A 6,781-nucleotide genomic window follows, 5' to 3' on the forward strand; every position below is an offset into this window, starting at 1 on the left:
TTAACAATATAATTGAAATTTTCTATTTTGTGATCAATAATAACCTCTAGTTCTTCTTTGGTCATAAATTCCTTTCTCCTCCACAGGTCTGAGAGGTAAATGAGCCTATGTTCTTCTAATTTATTTATAATCTCATTTTTTTATGCCTAGATCATGGACCATTTTGACCTTATCTTGGTATATGGTCTTAAGTATGGGTCAAAGCCTAGTTTCTACAATACTAATTTCCAATTTTCCCAGTAATTATTGTCAAAAAATAAATTCTTATCCCAAAAGCTGGGGTCTCTCAGTTTGTCAAACACTAGATTGCTGTAGTTATTGACTGTTTTGTCCTGTGAACCTAACCTATTCCTCTGATCAACTAGTCTATTTCTTAGCCAATACCAAATGGTTTTGGTGATCACTGCTTGATAACATAGTTTTAAATTTGGTACAGCGAGGCCACCTTCATTTGATTTTTTTTCATTAGTTCCCTTGAAATTCTTGATCTTTTGTTCTTCCAGATGAATTTTGTTATTATTTTTCTAGGTTATTAAAATAGTTTCTTGGGAGTCTGATTGGTATAGCACTAAATAAATAGATTAGCTTAGGTAGTATTGTCATCTTTATTATATTCACTCGGTTTATCCAAGAGCACATTTTTCCAGTTGTTTAGATCTGACTTTATTTGTGTAGAAAGTGTTTTGGAGTTGCAATGGCAATGCAATAAGTCTCTCTTTCCCCTTCCTTTTCCACTCCCCTGCTTCCACCCACCAAAATCGTCATTTTCTATACAACACATCAGGACTTGCACAAAGAGTGGGTGGGGCCATTCTTTCTCCAAGCTTATATATTAATAGAGTATGGTCCAATTACTATTTAGCCTCATGTGCTTGGGACCTCGGTGCATCAACTCAAGCCTCAGCCCATTACAACAAGTCATTCCTCAATTGATAAGTATTCAAGGATATGAACAGACAATTTTCAGATCACAAAATTAAAGCCATCTATAATTATATAAAAATATTTTAAATCACTATTAATTAAAGAAATATAAATTAAAATAACTCTGAGGTACTACATCACACCTCTCAGATTGGTTAAGATGACAGGAAAAGATAATGATAAATTAGTAGATGAAGATTAATTAGATAATAAATGGCTTTAATTTCTTCATCTGAAAATTGTCTGTTCATATGCTTTGATCATTTATCAATTGGGGAATGATTTGCATTCTCATAAATTTGAATCAATTCTATATATATTTTATAAATAAGCCCTTTTTCGGAAAAACTGGATGTAAAATTTTTTTCCCTTCTCATCTTGGCTACCTTGTTTTGTTTGTACAAAATCTTTTTAATTTAAAGTAAGGAAATTGTTCATTTTGCATTTCCTAGTGTCCTCTAGTTCTTATTTGGTCATAAATTCCTCCCTTTTGAAGTAAACTCAGATCTGAGAGATAAACTATCCCTTGTTGTTCAAATTTCTTATAGTTGTTGGAATCCTTACAAACTGCTAACTAATTAGAGTTGATGTAATCTTAGAAGAAGATGTTTGGGGCAGAACCGGAAACAAGGTACTAAGTAGGACTAATTAACTTGTGTTTGCACCTTTACTCATTGGAGTTCACAAGTTTGCCAGCTTCACAAAGTAAACTTTGTACCTCTATGAGTTGACACCTCCCTTGAAGCTCTTTGGGCCAGGGAGAAAACCCACAATCCCTCTCTCTCGTATCCCACAATTCCTCCCTCTTGGATAAAAGAAGCAGACAGAGGCTCTCGGTCAGATTTCAGCGGAGTTACGCCAGAAGCTCTCTCTCCGAGGCGAGGCAAGAGAGAATACATTTTCCACTTGGCTGGCTGGTCGCAGAGGAGAGTTCAGCTGCGTTGGAGAGGAGTCGGTGGCTGGGCTCCTGCACTTCCCCCACTGAGACCAAGCTGTTCAGAAAGGGGACTTGAACCCTGGACCCTCAGATTTTAGAGGGGTTGGAGAGGGCGGCTCGCAGGGCTCTTACCAGGAGCCGACTGGCCGAGAGCGCTTGGAGGCGGCAGCGGCGGCGGCGGGGGCAATAGCAACAGCGGCAGTAGCTATGAGGGTCCCCGGCCGGGTGATTCATTGCAGATGCTCCAAGTGTTTTTGTCTTCCTTCAAAACGAAGAATAAAAAAGAGGCCCCGAGTCTTAACTTTATTGAGTCTCCCTGAAGATGCCCTCTTCCATATACTGAAGTGGCTTCCTGCGGAGGATCTCCTAGCCGTCCGAGCTGTACACCCGCATCTCAAGTGTCTTGTAGATAATCATGCCAGTGTTTGGGCACGTGCAAGCTTCCGGGAGACGTGGCCTTCAACAGATAATCTAAAGCTTTTTGAAAGGGCTGCCGAAAGCGGTAATTTTGAAGCTGCTGTGAAGCTAGCGATTGCCTACCTCTACAACGAAGGCTCGTCTATTTCTGAGGAGGGTCGGGCAGAAGTGAATGGATTAAAGGCATCACGTTTCTTCAGCTTAACCGAACGCCTGAATGTTAATGCTGCTCCATTTATCTGGCTATTTATTCGCCCTCCGTGGTCTGTGTCTGGAAGCTGCTGTAAAGCCGTAGTCTTTGAAAGCCTCAAAGCAGAATGTCAGTTTCAAAAAGTTCATAAAGGATCTATATTATATTGTTTGGGTAAAGTTTTAAGCCTTTTTGAGGATGAAGAGAAAAAAAAAGAAGCACTTGAAATGTTTGAGGCTTCATCAAATCAGGGATGTTTGCATAGTTCTTACCTCCTTTGGGAAAGTAGTCAGAGGACTGCTATGTCAGATCCTGGAAGGTATCTCCAGAGCCTCCGAAAACTCAGGGACTATGCAACCAGGGGCTGCTGGGAAGCACAGATATCTTTAGCTAAAGCTTGTGGAAATGGAAACCGGCTTGGGTTAGAAGCAAAATCTTCCAATGAAGTGGTGCTACAGCTCTTTCGGGCCTCTCACCCTGACAGTAAAGAGAGTATCTTCACTGTGCAGAAAGAAATGGATGATACAATGAGGTACATCTTGATTGACTGGCTAGTGGAAGTTGCCACCATGAAGGATTTTACAAGTCTGTGCCTTCACATGACAGTGGAATGTGTGGATCGTTACCTGAAACTGAGAGTGGTACCTCGAGCCAAGCTACAGCTTCTGGGAATTGCTTGCATGGTTATCTGTACCCGTTTCATTAGCAAAGAGATCTTGACAATTCGTGAAGCAGTTTGGCTAACAGATAATACTTATAAATATGAAGATCTAGTAAGAATGATGGGAGAGATCATTTCTGCTCTGGAAGGAAAGATTCGAATTCCTACTCTTGTAGATTACAAAGAAGTGCTAATGAATGTAGTCCCAACAGAGAGAAGAACTCTTCACCTGTACAACTTGATCTGTGAACTTTCTTTGTTGTATACCAGCCTCTCTGTGTACTCCCCAGCCCATCTGGCTGCTGCAGCCTTGTTGCTGGCCAAGTTGATGCACGGGCAAGCACATCCCTGGACAAGTCAATTGTGGGAATGCACTGGATTCTTCTATGAAGACCTAATACCCTGCGTTTTGAGCCTTCACAAAAAATGCTTCCATGATGATGCCCCAAAGGATTATAGACAAGTTTCCTTGACAGCTGTGAAACAACGTTTTGAGGATAAACGTTATGAAGAAATAGGTCAAGAAAAGGTAATGGGTTATGGCCAATTATGTAAGTTATTAGGAGTGAAGCAAGAGGACACAGAACCTTCTTCCTCCCTCAGTGTGGCTGAAATTCAAACCTTCCTCAACTCACCCTCTGGGAAGAGAACCAAAAGAAGAAGGGAAAACAACCTTCAGGAAGATAGAGGCAGTTTTGTGACAACACCTACTGCCGAGTTATCCAGCCAAGAGGAAATTCTTCTGGGCAACTTCCTGGACTGGAGCTTGGACTACTGCTCTGGCTATGAGGGAGACCAGGAAAGTGAAGGGGAAAAAGAGGGAGATGTCACATCTCCCAGCGGGGTCCTCGATGTAACTGTGGTGTATCTGGATCCAGAACAGCACTGCTGTCAGGAGTCCAGTGATGAAGACAGTTGACTAGAGGACCATTCTAAGCAGAATGTGCTGCCGCCATCAGACCACATGCACGCTGAGAAACAGTGGCTCCTTTTTCAGGACAGGAGGGAGACCAAAACAGAAGTGACCTCGGGCTACTCCTCAGTCAACAGCGCCAGCCCCACATCCTCCTCCATGGAGAACAACTTTGGAGCATTTGTCAAAACTACCTCAACACTGTCCCCAGGCAGGGACCCGAACGCTCACCCACGTACAGCCACCTTAGAATCATGTTTACAGTCTCTTCACACCAGTCCCACTGAGAACGGCCTGCACCAGAGACAGGTGAAGAGGAAAAATGTGGCTGAGCATAGTGACAAGATGTGGACCCCTTCAGAAACCCACTAATCTGATTTGATTTCCTGTTTCCTTTGGTGTTTTCATCTCCCTTCCTGAGATGTCAGGGAAGGCGTGATCACCTTTTAGGTGGGGTTCTCATTGAGAACTTTGAGAAATCAGGGAGGTCATGACCATCCTATGTTCCAAAAACAAAAGAAAGGGGGAGATGTTGGAATCCTTACAAACTGCTAACTAATTAGAGTTGATCTAATCTTACAAGAAGATGTTTTGGGCAGAACCTGAAACAAGGTACTAAGTAGAACTAATTAATACAAGGCTTGTGTTCACACCTTTACTCATTGGAGTTCACAAGTATGCCAGCTTCACAAAGTAAACTTTGTAAATTCAAGGGAGTTCACACCTCCCTTGAAGCTCTTTGGGCCAGAGAGCACTATGGGAGAAAACCCACAATCTCTCTCTTGAAGGAGCATAAATAGAGCTTCAATGGGCCAGTCAAAGAGTTTCAGAGTGAAGAAACTACAAGCCAAGATTTCAGTGGAGTTATGCCAGGAGCCCTCTCTCCGAAGCGAGGCAAGAGAGAATATATTTTCCACTTGGCTGGCTGGTCGCAGAAGAGAGTTCAGCTGCATTGGAGAGGAGTTGGTGGCTGGGCTCCTGCACGCCCCCCACTGAGACCAAGCTGGTCTGAAAGACTCATCAGAAAGCTAGCCGAGCCCCAAGAGATTCATTCCATCTCTGTGCTGGTTGGAGGCTGAAGAAAGCAGAGGCAGAGGCTGAAGGACAGAACCTTTGGATTTGGCGACATTCGGAGGGAGCTCTTGGAACCAAGCAGAGAGATAGACCTCTAAACTAACTGGGCTATATTGGAGATAATAAAATATCTGAACTTTTATCACCTGGCTGTGTTTTGAGAAGAAAAAGCTCACCACATTTTGGCGCCCGAACAGGGACCAACAAAATCCTGATTCCAGGGAAGGCACCCAGAGAGAACTTTTATAATATTTTATAGAAGAACAGGGACCCTACATTTGAACTCCAACATTTTGGCACCCGAACAGGGACCCCACATTTGAACCACAACATTTTGGCGCCCAACGTGGGACTGACAGACCCCCCTCAGTGGATTTCAGTGGAAAAGCTACGATCCTGATCCAGTGGAAAAGAGTCTTCAACCCAGAAATTAGGGTGAGTGCAACAAAGAAATTTTGTTAGAAGAGTAAAAGTAGAATTTCAGCTAAGATGGGACAGATATTTAGAAAACAGCCTGTTTCTGTTCAAGGAAATGTTTAGAGAGCATTGTCAAAATTATGGAAAGCCAAGGTTTAATTATAAGTTTACAGCAAATCGCTGAATTTTTACAAATTGTAAAGGACATATGTCCTTGTTTCTCTCTTGATAAGGAATTAGATCTAAATGAATGGAAATTGGTTGGAGAGGATCTTTGTCAATTCTATGATAAAAATGGGCCTAACTCAATAATTAATACATATAATGTAATACAATTGGCTATAAGAAGTTATTTAAGTGATAGAATGATGAAAAGGAAAGTACAGGAGGAAGAAGTGCCAACTTTACTAGGTGAAAAGGAGGACGAATCAGATGAGAATGGAGTTAATTACAATTCTGAGTATGATACTTCACAGCAGGAGGAATTAGGTGATTCCACATCTCATGACCCTCCCCCCGCAATTAACCCTTCATGGGTGGAACAAGGGGGAGGGAGAGAGACAGAAACACAGTCAGCTTCTCCTGTAAAGCAGAATTTGACAAGATTAGAAAAAGCATTAATTAAAGCAAAAAATGAAGGAGAAGATATATCTGATTTTATAAATGCATATCCTGTGATTGAAGAGCTCAACTCCTCAGGTCAAAAAGAGAGAAAATACACTTCTTTTAATTTGGGAAAAATTAAAGATTTGAAAAAGGGTTGCACTCTTTATGGGGCTACATCATCTTATGTGCAGATGTTACTGGATAATTTGTCTTATGAAATCTTAACCCCGAATGACTGGAAATCCATCGCTAAAACATGTCTTGAACCGGGACAAAATTTATTGTGGCTTTCAGAGTTTCATGAATTATGTAGGATTCAAGCCCAACGCAATAGGCAAACAGGAGCTATTGTACAAGTTGCTTTTGACCAACTAGCTGGTGAAGGTCAGTATGCAGAGAGTTCAGAACAAATTTATTATCCCATAACAGTGTATGAGCAAATTTCTAAGGCTGCAATAAAAGCTTGGAATTCTCTCCCTGGACAGAAAGATGGAAATAATGCTTTCACAAAAATAGAGCAAGGTCCCAATGAACCTTTTGCAGATTTTGTGGGGCGTTTACAAACAGCTGTAATAAGAACCATTGGAGATAATGCAGCAACAGAAATAATGACTAGACATTTGGCTAAGGAAAATGCCAATG

General features: G+C 41.7%; 1 pseudogene; it reads left to right on the forward strand.

The window, feature by feature from the left end:
• Positions 1–2,068: 2,068 nt before the first annotated feature.
• LOC127556976 (cyclin-F-like) lies at positions 2,069–4,414 on the forward strand (annotated as a pseudogene).
• The last annotated feature ends 2,367 nt before the right edge of the window (positions 4,415–6,781 follow it).

The sequence above is a fragment of the Antechinus flavipes genome, chromosome 3, assembly GCF_016432865.1.
Source record: "Antechinus flavipes isolate AdamAnt ecotype Samford, QLD, Australia chromosome 3, AdamAnt_v2, whole genome shotgun sequence".
NCBI classification, from domain to species: domain Eukaryota; kingdom Metazoa; phylum Chordata; class Mammalia; order Dasyuromorphia; family Dasyuridae; genus Antechinus; species Antechinus flavipes.